Consider the following 21,141-nt stretch of genomic DNA (forward strand, 5'->3'; position numbering starts at 1 on the left):
TGATGCTCTAAACAAGAAAGATAGATCTGCTATATACTGCTGGGCATATATATATATATTGCTGGGTTGAACAGTGCACACTGTGGACAACTCCCAAAGCCTGAGGTATAAGAGAAAAGATACAGGTGTGTTCCAAGAGGCCTGCTTGCTGAGCTGGTGATGAGCCTATATCTCTCTAGTACCTACAATGTAATTTTTCTGACCCCCCCCAATGCCATGAATTTGTGAACTGCTTTATAGTGAGATTGTACTGATAGCCCTGGGCAATGACTCCTTTAAATGCTCTGGATCTTTTCCTTCATGCTTCAAGTTATTTCAACTTTGCAATAACCATATCTATTAGCGTGCTTTCTATTATTCTAAGAAAATGCCCGAGGCCGAGTAATTTATAAAGAGGTTTATTTGGTCCCTGGAACACCACGACACTAGCATCCTGGCAATGTCCCCTTTGCTACGTTGCAACCCAGTGAAGAAGTAGAAAGAGAAAAAAAAATGTATCTATAGAGGCATTGAGGAAGGAAGCAGGAGACTGGAGAGATTGATCATTCTGTTTCTAACAACCTGCTCTCTTGGGAATGAATCTAGGTCTATTAGACCCAACCTAAACTCTTAAGACCAATATCAATCCATTCATGATGGTAGAACTCTATGACCTAATTACCCTTCCTAGACCTCATCTCATCATCGAGCCCAGGCTGACCTTGTAGTGGGGTCATCCTATCTTTGTTTCCTGACTGCTGGAACTACTGGTCTACCCCATCACATGCATGAAAATATACCTTCCCTCCTCTCTGGTGTTGGGATCAAACCCAAGCCCTTGATCATGTCGAGCAAGCTCTCTATCACCGATTCCTCTTCCCCTGGGCCTAGACCTTTGGGTTTTAGAGGCTCTACAACCTCAGCACACCGTCCTTGGGACGTGTCATTTCCAAACCAAACCAAAGCAAAGCAGCTTCTAAGGAAGACACTAGTCCCATCACCTTATAAACAACAGATGAAACTACAGGCCTAGAAAATTTCAGTATTTTTGTGTATACCACCCAGCTGCTGATTGTAGGGACAGGTCAAATACAGGTATCCTACCACCTCCCATGTGACTTGGATCTGGAAACCTCATGGGATGGCGAAGTTCTAAAGAAAGGACAGGCACACAGATAAACATGAAGGGCATCTGGGACCAGGTGGGCTGTGCTTGCTCTGATGGAGGGCACCAACTATCCCGCCAACCTAGACCCTTATCGAGTCTGTTATGTATGTATCACAGAGGGATGGATGAATCAGTCAGTTTCAGCAGGATGTCTCTGTAGGCCAACTGTCTACAGTCTCAGACTGTAGACACCCAGAAGGAGGAAACTTCAGTTGCTAGCTTTTGTACATACTGGTTAATCGTGTGTAAACACTCACGCTATCAACACTCACACTCAGAACAGAGGAAGGCTCCGTCACTTCTAAGCCTGATCTATATAGAGAAAGCTTTCCTAATTTCCTGTGACATTGCTGGACTCATGCCAACAATACACATTCGCTCAGTACTAGTCTTCTTCAGCTTCCTGTGGATATTTTGGCTCTAGGTCAATCCATCGTCATTATATGACATCAATTCTATTCCAAGGTACCTGAAGGCAGCAGGTTAGCAAAGGGGGCATTGTTATGGTTTTGATATGAAGAATCACCCCAAAGTCTCTTGTATTGAAGACTGGTAGCACCACTGAGAAATTCTGGGAACACGAAGGCTTCCACCTAAAGAACGGATTAAAAATATAGATGAATTCTTAGCTTGATGACGCTATTGGGGGGTGTGGAAGCTAGGAGGTAGGGCCTAGATGGAGGAATTAGGTCACGAGGACAATGGCCACGAAAGGTGTATCTTGTCCTTACCCCCCTATCTCTTTCTACTTCCTGGCTACCAAAAGAGAATCAGTTTTCCTCTGTTGTGCCTTTCTACCGTGATCTTCCTGCATTGCCACAGGTAGGACAGCAACAGAGCCCTCTGACCATGAACTGAAGCCTCTGGAACAAAAGGCCAAAATAAACCTCATACAGATATTTATCCACAGCAATGGAGAGTGACAGCCAAGACTAACGGTCACAACAGGCATTGAGAATGAGCCATCCAGTCAACTCAGGGCTGGCAAGACTACGCTTGGTGGAGGTGCTCAGCTCTGAGAGTTTGGCTTTCAAAGGAGTGTGGACCAATTGGATATGATTCACAAGATGCTCATCACTACAGTCAAGGATCTGGAGTGGAGTCAATAATAAACTCACACTAGGGCCTAACTATATGAAGCAGCAACTATATGAATTGTTTAATTTTATCTAAGTCTTGATGACAGTTTATGAGGTAACTCCTAACATTATAGAGAAACCTAGAGAAAGAAATGAAGGCACAGAGAGGTTAAGAAGAACCTGCCCAGCTCCTGTGAGTCCCTATGAACCCAGGTTAGTTGGTTTTGTGGGTTTTCTTGTGGCGTCCTTGACCCCTCTGGCTCCCACAATCCTTTCCCCCAATCCCGTTCTTCCACAGGAGTTGCTGAACTTCCCCTCTGGGTTCCCTCATCCAGCCTTAACAGAAGAGGAGGTGCCTGCTCTTACTACAGCTTGCTATGCCGTGGCTGGCTGATATACATGGGAGGCCTGCCCTTTTCTGAAGAGAAAGGAGGAGGAGTAGATTTAGAGGCAGGGATAGGGGAGGTTGAGATGAGGGGTTGGAAGGTGAGGAGGGAGGAAAAACTATGATTGGGCTGGTTGGGAAATAACTAATTAATTTTAAAAAGTAGCCTTCCCATGCATGGCTAATACCTGTCAGAACCATGTTAGTGCACACCAGTCTACTTTAAACTAGTGTTTTGAAGACTCACTGAGGGGTTCCAGTCGTTCTGGAGGTGAGGGGACTGGTCTGCATGCTCCCAGACTCCAGGTGATGCCACCAGGCCACACCATGAGCAGTGGGAATTCTGAGACCCAAGTAGGCAGCGATGGGAAGAAGCAAGGGTGACTGGCCTCGAGCTGTTCAGCGGGGTGGAGCTGAGTAGTACACTTATCCTCCAATATTTAAGGATGCCAGAAGCAGATCAGATTTGAGTTGCAGAGCCCTCGAGAACAGAATGATACAAGTGTGTCTTTATTTCTGGTCTCAAACCTTGCCTTTGAGCTCCAGACTTCCGCATCTAACTATATGCAGAGCTAGCACAGGCTAGCCTTACGGCAGGTCGAACTGAGTATGCCCAGGAATCCATCCTTCCCAGTTTTCTACTTCATCACTCACATCAGGAACGCAGAATCACCTGTACCCAGTCACCCCAGCCTCTAATCAGTCATCAAGGTCTGTCTCTCTGGTTTCCTGTTTCAATAGCATAGCTCGCTTCTCTCTAGTGCCTTCCTCGCCTCTCCTGTTGGCTCCAGCCCAGCATTTTCCCAATGACTACGATGATTACATTTGGCACACTGCCTTCTAGTCTGACAGTCTTCACTCTCTCTCCACGCAGAGGCTGCCAGGGTGAGCTCCTGGCAGCTTCTCGACTTAACCCTCACTGGTGGCCCTTTCTGTGTTCATGAGGAGACCCTGTCTCCTCTCAATGACCAACGCCCTCCTTGATTGAGCTTGCCCCCTGTGGGTTTTTCTCTTTTCATTCTCTTCCATGCCCTGTCTTGCCTGTTGACCCCTAGTAACACCCCAGACTCTGTGTTTTCCTCTTCCTCCTCATGCAGGCTGACTCCACTATCTGGGAAGATCTTTGTCTGCCAGTCCTACTCATTCAGTGTTCATAATGAGGCTTCCCCTGGAGGAACCCTGACTGGTCCCTCTTCGAGTTCTCACGAGTGTATATTTTAATTTTCTGCCTAACTACTGTGTGTTTGATATAGTAAGCCCTACTACTAAAATGATTTGGGCACATACCTGACTCTCTCTTACGTGAGCCAACTGTCGTAGGCAGTCATCCACAAATATTGCTGATGTAAAGTTTCTTGGTTTTTTTTGTTTGTTTGTTTAAAACAACCTTGGGTTCTCTTTGATTTTTCATCTTTACATCTGCATGTAATCTAATAAGCCATAACATTTGATGCTCCATACTTTATAAAGAAAGGAGCTTTATTTGGGCATTATGATTATGAAGTTCAGGAAGTTAACATCAGGCAGCTGCATCAGATGAAGGCTGTGTGATGCTCCAACTCCTAGTAGAGGCTGAGAGGGAAAGGGGGCATCAAGGGAGCTAACCTTCCCCTGAGAGAGGCAGGAATCCATATGAGGGTGCCACGCCATGACCAAATCCTCCCATTTCTCAGTACTGTTTTATTGAGGAATTCTATTGCATGGCCTGCTGGGCCATCCCTTGATTTGCAACAATCATGTAAGTTTTGCTTTCAAAATTGTACATTTTGCCCATTACTCTCTACATTTCTGGGAAATAAGGATTTGTTTCTTCTTCTTTATTGTATCTAGGGTCTAAAACAATGCTTGACCCATAGCAGGTACTCTGTGAAGACCTCTGTGGAGACTGGCAGCTCCAGGGAGGCACTGTTAAGTTTGTTAGAAAGATAGTCTTGCTGTCAGTGGGTCCTGAAGACGGCTTGGCTTTCAATGGGATAAATTATCTGGCATGAAGAGATTTAGTTCATGGAAAGATGGACAAGAATGCTCTCATACATGTGTGCGTAGGAGCTCAGCACCTTGTATGGGGCAAGAGGAGTCTTCACACTAAGGATTCAGCTATAATCACTTTTGTGTTTGGATCATTAAGGAGCCATGATAGCAAGCCTGGAGCTTCTTGAAGAAGTCTAGATGCTCCCAAAGCCACTGTTGAGTGTTTTCCAACATACAATGTTGGGTGTTTTTCAATTTTCAAGGAAAAACCTGATGATTCTAAAACTTTATACATAAGGAGAAGGGAAAAAATCCACAGAAAAGTTATTAGAGAGACTCACTATCAAACCACAGACGGGTTATTAAAGGACTCACTATTAATATTTTATTGGAGTTTTTGTCTGTTTTTAATTTTTTGCTTATGTTTTATAGAACACACACACATTTCTACAATAATTGCTGCTGAAGAACAAATTACATCCAAACGTGGCATCTTGGAAAGGCCATATTCGCACCTGGTTTCTCAGTCCAGTTGGTTTCTGGCTCAGCTGACAGTTTGACTCTGAGTTGTTCATGTGACTGTTCTCAGGCTGTACCTGGGCTACATGTGCGCACAGTCTGATGCCTGGGCTCAACTCTAGGCACCTAAGGCTCCTGAGACGTCTTTATCCCTCTGTGGTCAGATGATACGGTCTTCCCAGGGTAGGCTTCAGAGCTCTCGGGGGGCATGGAGATGACAGCGCAGGATTCCGAAAGTCCCAACCTCTCTCTCTCTGAGAGACAGCCAGGCAGGGATGGTTTACGAGGGATCCTTGGCAGTCACTAGCAAGCTGGGAGAGCGCTCCACTTAGCCTCACTCCATTGACTTCATTGCTGTTGATTTTATTTAGCTTAACAAATGTGGACGGAATGACCACCACAGGCAGGATACCACGCACGTGCTGGGCACCGAAAGATGAATTAGGCACAGTTTTCCCCTTCTGTTTATCTCAGTGTGAAGGATGCCCCTGAATGCTATTATTTTCTTTAAGTTTTATGCTAATTACTTCAATACCAGATCTAACATTCATTGTGTATTCCATAGAGATTCAAGTGAATTAATTCGTGTAAAGCACTGAGCCCAGAGCCTGCTCATAACAAGTCTCCATAAATGTCAGGATTTCCAGGTTGACTTCCTACACACACTTGTATCTGCCCTTGACTTTCCCTTTGTCCGTTCTGTAATTTGGGGAGCTACATCCTCTAACTCCCAGGAAGTTTCAGCCATCGAAGGCACTGGTGCAAGATGAGAAAACGGAATTTGGAGACCGGCCAGGCTGTCTTTATTCCCTTTCTCTGCATCCTGGGGCATTCCTCAGTGTGTCTAGCTCACAGATCTGGATGTGATTTTATCTCCCGTAAGACAGCCTCCTACTGTCCCTCCATCCTTAGCCGCTTCCTGCCATCTCTAATCTCCCAGCTGCCTTCTGGGCCCTCTGGTTTCTCACCACGATCATCAACTCTAGCGCTCATTTTCTGAAATGAATCCCTTTGGATAGAAAGACCTCGAGTGTTTGCTGTCTCCCTGTGAAAGAGGGGGCTGTTAAAATTAATGTCGCTATCCCATTTAGGCGTGTGACAATTCCATTGCGTGAATGCTGTTATCATGCATACACACACACACACACAAGGAGACTAAGTAACTTGGAGTGTCACAGACTGAGCAGGCAGTGGAGATGGACACAAACTTGTATGTATCTGTTTTTGAGTCGGTATGTGCTGAGCCCAGGTAAGACAGGCTTCAACCCCCTCTCGGCTCTCTGGAGAAGGCTGACGCTGGAGATCTGAAGATCCGACTCCTCCTAGCCCTCTTTCTAAGCCGTTTCGTTATGAAGTTCCTCTCCATGGGAACTCATAAATGAACAATCTATATGTGGTTCACTTCTACCTGGTCCTGCACATGTGATTTATTGGTGATTAGAAAGCTTTACTGTCTAATGCACAGACACAGACAAACGAGGTGATTAAATGCAGGGTTTGTGGTCATGTCTATGAAACACTGAGAGCCAGACCCCTGCGATGAATGTAACTTCGTGGGCTCCGGTGCTTCTCCACTGTCTCTAGAGTAACTGAAGTCGCTTTTTATAAAAAGCCATTCATAACAGTCCAAGGAGCACCATTCTATACAGAAGACAGTTAAAATGTAAAATAGCTGCCCGGGGGTGGGATGAGGTGGGCAAGAGGAAGCTTTATAAAGAGGAAAATTACCATTGTTCCCTAGAGCCAGGTGTGAGAAATGCAACATCAGATTAATCTCAGACACAAAATAAGAAGCAATAAAGATCCCTCTAGTCCTGAAAAACATTTAACAGGGATATTGATGGGGGATGACTTTTGGTTCAGAGCACTGGGATTTTTGTTTACAATAGAGATCACTGCTGTTACCAAGATAGTACTTAACCCTTTTAGTCACACATCCACTCTGTTTTATGAGTTAGAGGTGCAAATTCAGGGGCTAGCTGATCTTCAGGAATTTTTTTTTAACAATCTTGGTTGCTGTGTTTAGTCTGATGGAACCAGTCCTGGGTAGTTCTGCCTTTCAGGGATCCAGCCATGGAACTTACCTTTGCTCGTCCTCCACTCTGGGGTGATTTGGCCACAGCCTTCCAATATGGTGTTGCCACTGTAAGCAATACTAGAGTGAGATCTTCCAGTGGGGATGCTTGAAGAAGGCACCAGCTTCGGGGGGATGCTGTCTGGAGAGCCATGTTGCATCTCTAAGTGGCTCACTCCTGCTCCCCAACCCAGGAATCAAATGAATCCTCCCTTTGATGTTTCTCAGTTTCAGGCTCCTCCCTCCACCGTGGCCCTGAAGTCACTGGGTTCAAGGCCGTCTCTGGGCATTGTGACCTCAGAAGGCATTCTATGGCTTTCACTTACTGCTTGCAGTTTCATTTCCAGATTGTTAAATGTGGAATACTGCAGCCCATCCATCTTCATTTTACCCAGAGTGAGCTGACCTGCTAAGTCTGCTGAATTTTTTTCCTGGGAGCATTCTAAGGGACCAATGTAAAACCCAGAGCAAGCCGAAGAGGAGTCTTGTGGAACCCTAAGTTTCAGCCGGGGAGACAATCGACTCAAGTGCTTGCTGTCTCCGTGTGAGGACTTGTCTGAGATCCCCAGCAAACATCCCCACGGGTACTTGAAGGATAAGAACTAAGTCCCAAGGTCCGCCTCTCTCTTGGACACGGAAGGTTTCCTGACGCTCGGCCTGGTGATCTGGTCCAGAGCTTTCCCCATCCTTCCCGGGTGGGCGAAGAGGCAGCGGTACCTCATTCTGTGTTCGTGAATGTGTTATTTCCATTTCTTCCCTTAATAAAGAGACTTCCATGGATTCTCTCATTAAGGAGTGATGGCTCATATTTGAAATCTCAGCACCGGAGACAGAGCTATCCCTCGGGCTCATTCACTCTTCCAGTCACTCCTCTCTTACTTAGGGAGCCCCAGGCCAATGAGGCTGTCTACCAAACCAAAGGTGATGACTTCTAAAGAATGTGATGCTGAGCTGGAGCCCGACCGCTCCGCCCGAGAACCTGAGTTCGATTCCCGGCCCGGCCCCGCATGTAGTTCGGTGACCGTCAGTCAGCGCCGCCCGGTCGCCTGCAGAACGACCCACACACAGTCTCCCACCGTCCACCGTAGATCCGCGTTGAGTAGTAGGCAAAAAAAAAAAAATAGAATGTGACGCTGAAGATTGACCCCTAGACTCCACACACGTGCACACAAGTGCATGCACGCATGCACATTGAACTCCACACAGACTCTAAGCTTTCACAACCCGGCAAGGGGTGCAAGACTGTGCTTGAACAAGACTTGAAAGGCAGGTTCTCTGCGTTGACCTTTCCGATTCTCTGGCTCTATCAATAATGCAAAGAGCTGTTCACTGTGCTGAGCAGCCCAGCGCTTAAAACCCCCAGCGATGAGGATATATCTCCATTGTGATTTCAGAGAATAAATACAGAGAAGGAGGCCCAAGCAGCAGGCAGCAGGCAGCATTCTGCCTTGAGTTCTTGGTGCCCAGACTGACCCTGGCAGTAGGTAAGAAATAATTGCCACAAAGCAAAACAAAACTATTAGTCTATCATTTTACCCCCCACAAAGCTGTATCAGATTTTAGCACCCAATGCAGAAATTTTCCAGCTTTCAGATCAAAAAGAGAGGAAGGGGAAGGTGTCCATGCTGATGAGACTGAGCTTGTGCCTCACGCTAAGGGCAGTGTTCAAGAGGATGGGGTGAGGACAAGGCTTTGCCATAGTGGCCAGCAATTATTCAGAAATAGAAAGTCTTTTTTTTCCCCAAGAATCCAACGCACAATTAGCTAGAATCTTCTAGTACCAATTCCAATGACATGCTGATTAACTCGCCAAAGTTACATAGCCACCCCTGTCCTGACCGTGTTTGGGTGTGGTGAGTTGGCTACCTGGAACCCATCTCTTTGGTTAACGAGGCAGGTTAGGGTCCTTATACTGAACAGAACCAAGATGTGTGTTTTAGAATTGTCTTGCAAATTGAAAAGGATTGTGATATTTGTTGGACCACACCCTCCTTTTGCACTTTTAAAATTCTGATGACCACTGGTTGATTATTTTTCTTTTTTATTTATTATTATTATTATTTTACTATTATTGTTATTTAATAGGGGGCAGGAATTCATTTCATTTCTCTTTCGTGTGTAAGTCAGTCCAGCGAGAGAGACAGATCCACTTCTGAGGTCACCAGGGACTTGGCTCCTTTCTCCTTCCTCTTTACCATCCTCCTGTTCCATGTCCGATATCAACTCAAGGTCTACAATCCAGTCTACGGAGCTGGAAAAATAGAAAGTGCAGGACAATGTGACTTTCTTGAAAGATATCATCTAACTCTTGTTCACACATCCTTCTCACTCATGGTCATCGGTCAGAACTTGGGTACAAAGCCATCCTGCCTTCAAGGGCAGCTGGGAAATATAATTATTTTCCATATGTGGTTAGTTGTTCCTAAGCCCAGTCAAAGTTCAAGGGGTGTCGTAGAAGCACCCAGAGTCTTTGTGGCATCGTAGAGTAGGGTGAGATTAGATCTTGGGCGGAAGTGGTGAAGACTGGGAGGAGAAAGAGAGCAGACAGTTACAGGATGTGCAGGCAGAGGGCTGAGTTTTCCGTCTCTGAGGGCTGTGTGAGGATTACTGCAATACACACTTACTCTTTTTGCTTTCTACTGTTGGAGAGCGTCAGAATCAAATATGTGTTTTGATCAAATCTACCCCCACTCTCCTCTCTCTAGTTCCTCCCGTGACTCCCCCACTATGATATACTCCAATTTCACGTGGTCTTTTGAAATCGACTGAGTGAGTGTAGAACCCTAATCCCGGAACACAGGCGGCCTACAGAGGCCTCATCCAAAGAAAACTCTTTTCCCCAGAAGCCATTAACTACCAGTGGTGCCTCAGCTAGAGGTGGGACATCTTGAGCCCTCCCCCACCCATGATGTCCTTTTGCCTGATTAATAGTATGCAGATGTTAGGAGCACAGCCACAGTTCCATGAGTTCATATGTACCATGGCCCCGCCGTGTCCACATTTGCTCTTCTCTCTTGACCATCCTTTCCGCGTTGGAGAAATCCCCCACTTACGGAAGCTACTGCCTCTCAATGGATGACTGCTATTCCCACCCTTCCTAGAAGTCAGGAACTTGCTTTTCTAGCCTCCTCAGTATCTAGGGCAATGGGATGGATCTGCATAGCAGACAGTAACTAGTGAATCACAAAAGAATCCACTCTGGAGATAGTGGCAGTCCCTCCATCTGTAGGAGGCTGTGGAATCAGAGGTTCCACAGCTTCTGTGACCGTCATTGCTGGTGGGAACTGAAAAGGCTGTGCCTGTTGGCAGTCATGCGCCCGCGGTAGGCAGCGCAACGATCTCCACTCTTCCCGTTTTTCCACACTAGATTCCCGCCTTGGCCATGGGATTCTGTAGTGTTCTGGGACAATGGTACAGTCTACATCTGGACCCATTGACCTGGAAAAGGCTATAGGGCCCTTTTCAAGCTATAGACTGTAGGGGGCGGCATCTCCGGGCCTATTGAGAAAGGGCGTCAAGAGGCATGGTGAATGAACGTCCAGCAGGCCCTTTGAGTCTCTCCCTTCACCATGAGTAGTTTGCTTCATATCGCCCCTGACCCTTCAACCTGACTCCTAGAATAAAGGCAGCGGGAAGAATCAAAGCTTACCCAGACCCCAGCTAAGATCGGCTGAGTCCAACCAAGCTGAGCCTAATGTCAGTGTGAGGTTTGTTGTTGGCTTTGCAGACTAGTTTTGCATGTGACATTACCACAGAAGAGACCTGACAACACCATCTTCCTGCTGGACTGCCAGTGAGGTGCAGTTTGGTTAGGGCTGCTTTTGAGCTAAGGGGATAATCCATTGCCACCTGCTATTCTGATGACTGGCAAGCCTGAAGTCAGTTTATAGCAATCACCCCAGGTTTGGTTGCTCTTGCTTATGTGGTTACTAAATTTGGTTCTCTAACCTCTATGGGGGAGGGGGAACCGCTGTGATGTCTGATGTCCTGGGAGACAGGTTTTTTTTTTTTTTTTTCATGAAATAGGAGTAAGTTATGCAACCCAAAACCCTGACTAAATGAGGATCAGCAAGTGTGAGAGTCCTGGATCTGGGCAAGAGAGAGCGTCTCTCGCTCTCTTAGTGGACACCGTTTCAAACCTCTGCATGAAAGTGTTTCAAGATTTACTGTCTTTGGGTTTTGGGTTAAAATATAAACATGAGAACTCTAGGTCTACGTTAAATTAGACACACTCCTCCAGACTCTCTCTCTGCTCCTGGGCAGACCTATTTTTTGTTTCAGACCAGTGAAAAGAAGACTTGATTGTGATCCAAGAGACAGGACTGCAAACCCATGGATGCACACAAGCTTTGTGACTTCCTTGGGTCTCACTTTTTAGTAATAGCTGTCTTGGGGAAAGAGGTGAGGGGCGTGCCGTTGGGAGCCACAGGCTCTAAATAAGGAGTTGTGTATGTTGTGTGTCTTTTTCCCAGGTGATGCTGCATTAATGATGTGCCTATGTATTCAAAATCACATACAGTAGTCTAGAAGGAACTATGCAAACTCATTGTGATAGTTTGAATAGGATTGGCCTGCATAGCCTCATAGATTTGAATGCTTGGTCTCCAGGAACTGAGACTATGAGGAGATGTGGCCTTGTCAGAGGATCTGTGTTGCTGGGGGTGGACTTTGAGGTTCCAAAAGTTCAAGCCAGGTCCAGTATCACTCTCTCTTCCTGCTGCCTGTGGGTCTGGATGCCGAACTCTCAGCTACCTTTTCATCACTATGTCTGCCTGTGTGCCTCCAAGCCTCCACCCCCCATACGACAATAATGGACTAAACTCTAAGCCAGCCACAGTTAAATGCTTTCCTTTATAAGAGTTGCTGTGGTCATGGTACATCAGTAGCACACTGACTAAGATACATGTTAGCTGTGGCTTTCTCGAGATGGCAAAATTATTTATAAATATTTCTGCCTTTCCCATTTTTTTATAATGAGCATGTATTACTTTGGTAATAAGAGATTTTTTTGAAGGCTCTAATGTTAATACAGAATATTTCTTATAGGACATTTTCCGGAAAGGACTTTGGCTGGAAGTGGAACTTCTTTACAAATTAAAGTAGATACAAGGAAGAATGAAGGGAAGGAGATGAGGAGGAGAAACTGGAGCAGAGGGTAGCAGGAAGATCCCCCAAGGCAGCCAGGGCACTAACCACTTGTAAGGAAGAGAGCCAAAAGAGAAGGATGGTGTCTTAGCTCGGGTTAGTATTGCTGTGAAGAGACACTATGACTAAAAACAACTGGGGAGGGAAGGGTTTATTTCTCAACCGAAGCAGTGAGGACAGGAACTTACGCCAGGCAGGAACCTGGAGGCAGGAGCTGATGCAGAGGCCACAGAGGGTGTTGCTTACTGGCTTGCTCCTCATGGCTTGCCCTACCTGCTTTCTAATAGAACCCAGGACCACCAGCCCAGAGATGGAGCCTCCCACAATGGGCTGGGCCCTCCCCCATCAATCAGTAATTCAGGGAGTGTCCCACAGGCTTGCCTATAGCCTCATCTCAGGGAGGCATTTTCTCAGCTGAGGTTCCCTCCTCTTGGATGACTTTAGCTTGTGTCACACTGGCATAAAACCAGCCAGCACAATTGATCTCTTATCAACTTGGCACACAAACATATCACCGATAAGCCACAACTTTTCCTTTCTTGTTCATCCCCAAGTTGACACAGTAACATCAATAGCATAATATAAAATATTTTACAGACTTAAAAAGTTCCATAGTCTTCAGACATTCAAATACTTTAACATTCAGTCTTTTTAAAACTCAAAGTCTCGCTGGGCAGTGGAGGCATATGCCTTTAATAACAGCACTTGGGAGGCAGAGGCAGGCGGATCTCTGTGAGTCTGAGGCCAGCCTGGTCTACAAAGTGAGATCCAGGACAGCGCCACAGTAAAACTCTGTCTTGAAAAACAAAACAGCAGCCTCTTTCAAAACCTAAAATCTCTGTCAAAGGTTGTTCAGTCTCTCAACTAACGGGCTCCTAAATAATCAAAATTAAATTAAATCCATCCTTACTTTAAGAAGAAGAAGTCAGAGCACAGCCAGACTCAAATCAAAGCAAAACTAAACTCCAACTCAATGCTCAATGTCTGGGACCCACTCACAATCTTCTGGACCCCTCCGAAGGACTTGGGTCTCTTCTTCGGCCCCACGCTTGGCAGCTCATACAGCCTGTCTTCTAGGCTCAGGCTGGCTTCACTCCATTGCTGCTGCTGTGCTTAGCTGCCATCCCATGGCACTGACATCTCCAAAACTGCTGGGGTCTCCTGCTCTCCGTAATGCACCAGTATCACCTAGATGGCTCTTACCCTACCAAGTTTGGCTGCCAGCTTCGGCTGCCTCTGAAACAGATTCTGTGTGCTGACTCTCATGAGAGCACATCCCAGAAGACTCTGCCTCAGGGATGCTGGTCTCTTCTTCATTGTTGCTAACTTTTCAGCTCCAGATAACCAGAATCTATTGTCCCAGTCAAACAAAAGTTTCCCTTCAGCGTTGCCAGTCTCTTGTTAATTATGGCTGATTCTGATTCAGCCTCAGCTGACCGGAACCGCAGAATCTTAATTCAAAATAGCAAATGGCTCTGATAGAGTCTTTAACCTTCTCTCTGAAACTTCACAAGGCCTGGCATTTTATGCAGGCTATCTCATTTGTGACTGGTATCAGAACTATTGTCCCCATTTTAGAGGAAAAAATTATGGCTTGGTATGTTCAAGTTGCTTGCATGAATGAGGGGCAGGTGAATCTAATTTTCCTGGCTTTGCATCCATTCTCTTCATGTCTTGAAATCTAGCACCAAGGGAAGAGGCAGAGACGAGCAGAACATTCTGCTAGGAGAAATCAGAGAGCTTCATGGAAGAAGGACCTTGATCTGTGTCTTGAAGGATGAGCAGGAGCCTGTGAAGACAAGGGTGCAGGAAGGGCATGCCAGGCAGGGGAGCAGAATGTTGAGGCAAGGGATGGGGAAACCATTTGGCTTCTTCTGGGGAGCCCAAATATTCTGGTCCCTGCTGAAAATGAGGGACCAGCAGGGGCAGGCTGTGAAGGTTGAAGGGCCTGTTAAGACTTTGGCTCAGCCTCCCTTACACCTGGTAGCTTCTTCTCAGCATCAATCACGGCCTTGTGGTGACTCCAGCTGACGAGGATGAACCAGAACGAGTCTCTCAGGACCTCCTGCCTCCAGCCCATCTAGGGCTCTTTTCCAAAGAGAGAATTGAGTTTCTTCCAGAATATTCCCTAGTGAACTTTGGAGGCAGCCTGTCCGGGTGCCAGCGAAAGCAGCTGGGCTGGATGCGAGAGGAAAAGTTCTGGCAAGGAATGACAGAAGTCTTTTATTACCACAAGTGCATGGTGGTCAAGGCTTCAGGCTTTGCCAGTTTTGAGATCTGAAGCCTGCCTTCTCCAGTTATCTGCCGTGTGACCTCAAGGATGGCACTTACCTGCTCTGCCCCATCTTAGTTACTTTTTTATGCTGTGACAAAACCCCACGGCCAAGGCAACTTATAAAAGGAAGCGTTCAGTTTATGGCTCACAGTTCCAGAGGGCTAGAGTCCATGACCATCGTGGTGGGGAGTGACTGCAGACATGAAGGCGTGGTGCTGGGGAAGTTTCTGAGAGCTCACATCTGATCCACGAGCAGGAGGCAGAGCAAGCAAGGCAGAGAGAGCTAACTGGGAATGCCATGGGCTTTGGAAACCTTAAAGACTGCCCACAACGACACACCTCCTAATCTTTCCCAAATAGTTCCACCAACTGGGGACCAAGCATTCAAATATATGAGCCTCTGGAACCCATTCTCATTCAAACTACGGAATGCCTCTTAAGTCTGTCACACACAGACATCTCTCTTAGGCTACTTGTGGAGATTAAATGAAGCCATGAGAGATGAGTAGCTAACGCTGAGTGGTGCTGGGCCCAGAAGCAGTCACAGCTAGCTTATCCAGCATCCATTCAGCAAAGACGTGTGGAGAATTTTCTCAGGCTCAGAACTGGTTTATCCCCATGAAGAGGAAATGTCACATACATGCCCTCCTGCAGCTGGTAGTCTAGAGAGAGAAGCAGAAATAATACATACAAACTTAAAGTAATGAGTTTGTGCAGACAATTACATGGCAGAGAGTGAATACTGTGTGTGAGTGTGCACATGCATGCCTGTGTGGGCCTTAGGCACAGCAAGCCCTCCTTGAAGGGCTGATACCTGAGCAGAGATAAGAATCCAAGGAGCTGATGTCATGAACATACAGGACAACATGATTCAACGATATACTCCAGTCAGCACAAGAAAGACAATAGGCTGGATGAAGGAAGAAAATAGATTGAAGACTTGCTTAGATTCCTATTTTACATAAACCATCTTTGAGAATTCTGCACATGTATACAATTAAATATGATCATATTCATCGATTTCCCCTCTCTAGCTACTCCCAGACCAACACAACACTCCTTACCATTTCTCTTCCTCTTTTATTTCTGTCAAATAATTCATCAAGTCAAATTAGTGCTTCCTACTTGTGAATGGGTGTGGGGTCCTCCACCGAAGCATGGCAAAGAAGAATGTGAGCCCTCCCCATCCATGCTGGAGTTTTGACTGGCTTGATCAGCTTCCCTGTCCTCACTCTGCTTCCCGTGTGTGGTTGAGACGTGATCTCTGAGCCCCTTGCTTCCTGCTCCTGACAAACTCTACCTCTCTGAAGCCAGGCCAAAAAAAAAAATAAAATAAAATCTCTTTCTTTTCTAAGTTGCTTTTGGTCATGGTGTTTTACCATATAAATAGAAACGTAGCCTACAGTGATCAAAAGTAAGGGCCCCAGAACTAGACTAGGGAGCTGAAATCTACTATCAGCAATCTGATTTGGGACAACATGCTTAACCCCACTGGGTCAGTTTCTTCATCTAAGACCTGGGAACTATTACAACCTACCACACAGATCTGCTGCATGGATGAAATAAAAATGAGTTATTGTTTGCACAACACATAGAACAGTGCCCAGCAAGGAAGGGGGCAATGCCTTTGCCATGATCACGACTTGGATTAAACATTTGCTCTTGTTTTATTTTTAGATTTGCACAACTCAGGCGGACATTATCATTCCTGTTTTATGTAAAAGTGAATGAACGGTTGGCGAGGAAAACTGACCTCTCTCCATGATCCATCACATAGCCGAGATTCTGGCTTGACCACGTAGCCACGACATGGAGATTCTGGCTTGAAGTACTGCGTTGTTTCTGCCCCCTACAAAGCTCCTCCAATATGCGGTGCATCAAGCAATCTACCACCAGACCCAAGAAATGTCAGGGCCTGTGTACACATTAGCAAAGAGACAATCTCAGTGACCTTTGCGAGCTTGCTTACGTGGCACAGCGCTGTCTCAGAGCAGAGGCAGCATCCTGGGAGAAACACAGTGGGTCAGCCAACTGACCTGTAGGGAAGAGGACTTAAGGATCTCTGCCCGTGAGTGTGCCTCTGGCAAGCACAGGCACTACACGGGGTGACATGGAAGACTCACTCACTCACCTCTTGATACTTTGAATAAATGACTTCACTCATAAAAAAAACCCACGAATAACCTCCTTCTTAGCATATTTATATGTTCCTCCTCCCTTCCCCTATTGCAGTGTTGATATTGACAATCTCTGAATTGAAGATACACTGGATATGTCAGTTTTGAAAATGGTCCCTTACCCTGCCGACATGCTTGTGATTCAACGCTTTGGACTCCTCTCTCCAGTGACTTTTTCCTTTCCTGTCACTCTCCTGTGGCTGTGTCCTACACCCCCATCCCACCTCTAATCTTTATTACTGAGATCTTTCTCTGGAAACAATCCTCTGTCTCCACTGGGACCTGCAGTCTCTCCGTCCTGCCGTGCCCATCTCTGCAGCCCAGGGTAATTATGGCCTCATGAATCCTCTCTGCCCCCCATCCTCTCCAGCTTTGTCTTCCTCTCTTGGCATCATGAAGCCCTGATTAAATGCAAGGCTGCCTGTGCTGGCCCAACCTGCAGCTGAATGTGACTGGAGACAAAAATAAAAACCACACAACTTCCTGCTGGTTTTTGCTTTAAACTCATGGACAGACTTCACAGGATATTTCTCCAATAATATTTCTCCAGCATGCCTGCTATCTGTGGACATGCTCCATCATCTTCAGCATGTCTGCTATCCCTCTATTACCCCTTTTCCTACAAACAACATAGCCTGGTCATTCTTTATGACTGGAAATCTTCCATTGTGTCCCTATACCACGTTTTCTTTATCCATTCCTCTACTGTTGGACACGTAGGTTGGTTGACTGTTGAGAACAGAGCTGCAACGAAGTGCACATCTCTGTAATGTGTTGACTTGAAGTCTTCAGGGATGTACCCGGATAGGCAGAGCTTGGTCATGAGGTAGAACTACTTTTAGCTTTTTGAGAAGACCCCATAGTGATTTCCATGGTGGCTGAACTAGTGTATATACCCACTCGTGGTGTATAAGGTTCTCTCAGGCTTGGCATGAATCATGCCACTATAGCCTTGCCGTGGTCCACAGGACATCTCTGTAATGCTTTGGGTGTGGCAGAAGGCAGCATCACTGCATCTCAAAGGCTTCACTCCCAGAAGTCTACAAGCTAAGTCTCGCGGGTAATGCTCACAGCAAGGGGAAGGTACAAGAGACCCCCGAGAATAGATGACAGGGCCACCCAGGCAACGTTAGCATCTTCCAGGGCAGCTGGTAAATGCTGCTTCCTGTCGACTCCTGGGACGGGGCCAGAGGTCTCAGCTTTTGGACGTGCAGTCTCCCGTGAACTCCCCTGCCAGCTGGCAGAGTCTGGCATCTGTGAAAGTTTCTCTGTTGGAGGGAGAGAGTCAAAGAGCCGTGCCTAAGGAAGTGTGGCTCTGCCACTTTTTTGTGGTGAGACCTTGGAAATGTTGACATCAAAGAGCCTCCGCTTTCATCAAGACAAACCAGCATCATACAACTATTGATGTCATTTATATAAATACCTGAAAACGCTAATTACTTATTCAACATCTTCTAATTATGGTGCCAACTGAGATAATGTGTGTGACATGCTCAGAAGCGCTGTTAGCATGTAGAAGGGGTTTGGGGTATGCATTTCAATCACTGGGGGCCTTTGGGACCCACAGATATAAGTGGTCATGTGATTTGGAGGCAACTCTGAAGGGAGATGGCTAAGAGCAGGGAGTGTGTTCCATGGGGCCGGTGTCCTGGTCTCAACCAAGGGAAAGTAGAAAAAGAGCTAAGACACTTACATTTTTCTCTGTAAAGCATGGGCAGACACATAGTGTGCCAATATATGAACAAAATATCTGTACCATTAGCATTTCATGAAGAACCTATTAAGAAGTAACCGTTTGGACTAGAGAGATGACCAGGTCCATAAAGTCCTCACAGGACAAGCTGGTACTTTCTTAATCGACTAACTCACGTGACCACTGAGTCTGATCCCTAGCACCTGGGTGTAGCATCTGGGTATGGTGCTGTGGTGAGACAGGCAGATCCCGGAGCTCACTGGGCAGCCACAATAGAATACTTAAAAGGCCCTGGGTACCAGGGCAAGACCCTGTCCCAGAGACAACTTCTGAAGAAGGACACTGGATGCTGGCCTTTATTCTACACATTCAGGTTCATAAATGCACACACATGCACACATGCATGCACACACACGACACACAACACAAAAAAAGGAAAAACACTTTCCAATGATATTTAGGGACTTCCATCATAAGCACTGGATTGGAGCCTAAGGCTGGCCCCTTGCACACTGAGGTGATATGGATTGAAGGGAACCACAGTCTATGGTGTGAATCCTGAACCCACACAGTGAGTTTACCATGCAATAGGCATTCACACCTCTCAGCTTGTGTGAGGCTTTGAGCCTTAGTGAATTGGTTCTGGTTGGTAAGAGGTGGGACCTCTTCTAACTGTAGGCTCATGTTCCCTGGATAAGGGGAAGGGAGGTAGGGTCAGTCCACTGAGCTTTAGTCAGACAGCCTCGGTTTCAGTTCTGAGCCAGTTGCTTACTGTGTGGCTTGGATAAGTTACTTAGCATCTCTGCGCTACTTAACCACGAAGTAGGGATACTAGTACAAATGACAGCTTTGGTGTGATTAAAACCAAGAAAAGCTTCTAGAAGAGCGACCGAGATACGGTAAGCATCCAACAAACGTTAGCTTTCCTGTGAACACAGTTCTGAAATTCTTTAAGGAATCGCGGCTTGCAAAAAGTGACACATCTCAGAAATTTAAAAACCGTTCTCTTTATAAACACATGGAATAATTCACATTCCCATCTTGCCCCGGCACCCAGAGCCATTAGTACATCTGTGCCACAGCTCCCGTCCTGAGCCTTCTTCCGCTGCTTCATCTTCTAGCGTGTGTTCCAGTTACACGGAATTGTGCTTGTTCGGGTTTCCCACCTCAGTTTCACTCTCCAGCTCTCCTAGTGAACGTCTGTCGATGGCTGTCGGGTCTGCCTCGGTCAAGTCAAACTCCTCTACCTGGCATGGCTCATGACCTGCCCCTGCCCACCCTCCGGTCTACAGTTCCTATCTCCTGTACCCCATTAGCACCTTCTCCCTCTGGCCCCTCCCCAGCGGCTCCTCCCCAACACTCCCCTCTGGCTCCTCCCCCAACACGCCCCTCTGGTCCCGCCCCCTCTAACCCCTCACCTCTGTCCCTCCCCCTCCCCCGTGTTTTCTCCCCCCCCCAAGCCTTCCCTTCTAACCACTCCCCCTCTAGCCTCTTCCCCTCTGGCCCCTCCAATCTGGTCCCTCCCTCTCTGGTCCCTCCTCGGCCACCTTCTTTGCAGATGCTCTTCTCGGCCTCAAATGCCCTTGTCCCTCTGGCAGGGAGCCTCAAAGCTCCCAACACTGCCTAATGCCGCCAGACAGACTGATATTTATGTGCTTTCTCTACACTTCCCTTGCATTTTGAAACAAATATTTCCATTGATTTTGTGATTATTTTCATCTCCCAAAGGCTGTGTGAGTTCCTTAAAGACAGAGATAAAATAGTTTCATTGTTCCTCCCTGGTGCCAGATTCAGTATCTAGGACCACTTAATATATGCTCAGTAAATATTTGCTGGGTGAGAAAGTGAATAAACAAATAGAATGAATAGCTAATGTTTAATCAGCCGACTGCTCACATGTTAGGAATTGAAATAGCTGAACCTAGAATCCAGTGCATTTAGACTGCTTTCAACCATAAAAGATTAAAAACCCCAAGCCTGCCTAGGTTAGTAAAAAATAGAGCAATGGGCCTGCATTAGTCAGTTTTCTGTGACTATAACAAGATACCTGAGACAGTTTACTTATGAAGCAAAGAGGTTTATTTAGCTCACAGTCCTGGAAGCTCAAGCCCCAAACTTTAGGGCCCTGTTGAGATGAGGGTGCAGATGGTGAGAAGCTAGGGAAGCCCCTTTGAGGGCATTTCAGCAATAATCCAGGAGCCTCCCACCAGGCCTAGCCTCCTTGTTTGTTCTGTTTAGGGGAGGAACACACTGGAATTGAGCTCAGCCTTATGATGCTAAGCACACGCTGTAGCGCTGAGCTATGCCTCAAGCCAAGGATTTCATTCCTATGATTTAGAAGAAAATCATGCTGATTTTAAATTACCTCTACCTGTAACAGGTCCATAGCACCTCCCAGTATCAAACTTTTGTGTGTGAACCTTTGGGCGACTCTCAATATCCAGACTCTAAATGTTAACGTTTGAGGAATGGATCAGTCTGAGCTAGAACCAGGAGGACCCAGGATGAAAATTAATATCCCCCCTCACTTATTCTTTGGCTTTCCCTTCATTCTGTCTCTGGCTCTGTTGATTTTTTTCCTCTGCCCTTCATCCTTCCATGGGCTTTATGGCCGCTAAAGATGGATCTTCCCGGCAGCCAGAGTCCCTCAGAAGGGTTCTGATCCTCACATGTTCC

Source organism: Myodes glareolus, chromosome 26 (genome assembly GCF_982192425.1).
Source record: "Myodes glareolus chromosome 26, mMyoGla1.1, whole genome shotgun sequence".
In the NCBI taxonomy this organism is placed as follows: Eukaryota; Metazoa; Chordata; class Mammalia; order Rodentia; family Cricetidae; genus Myodes; species Myodes glareolus.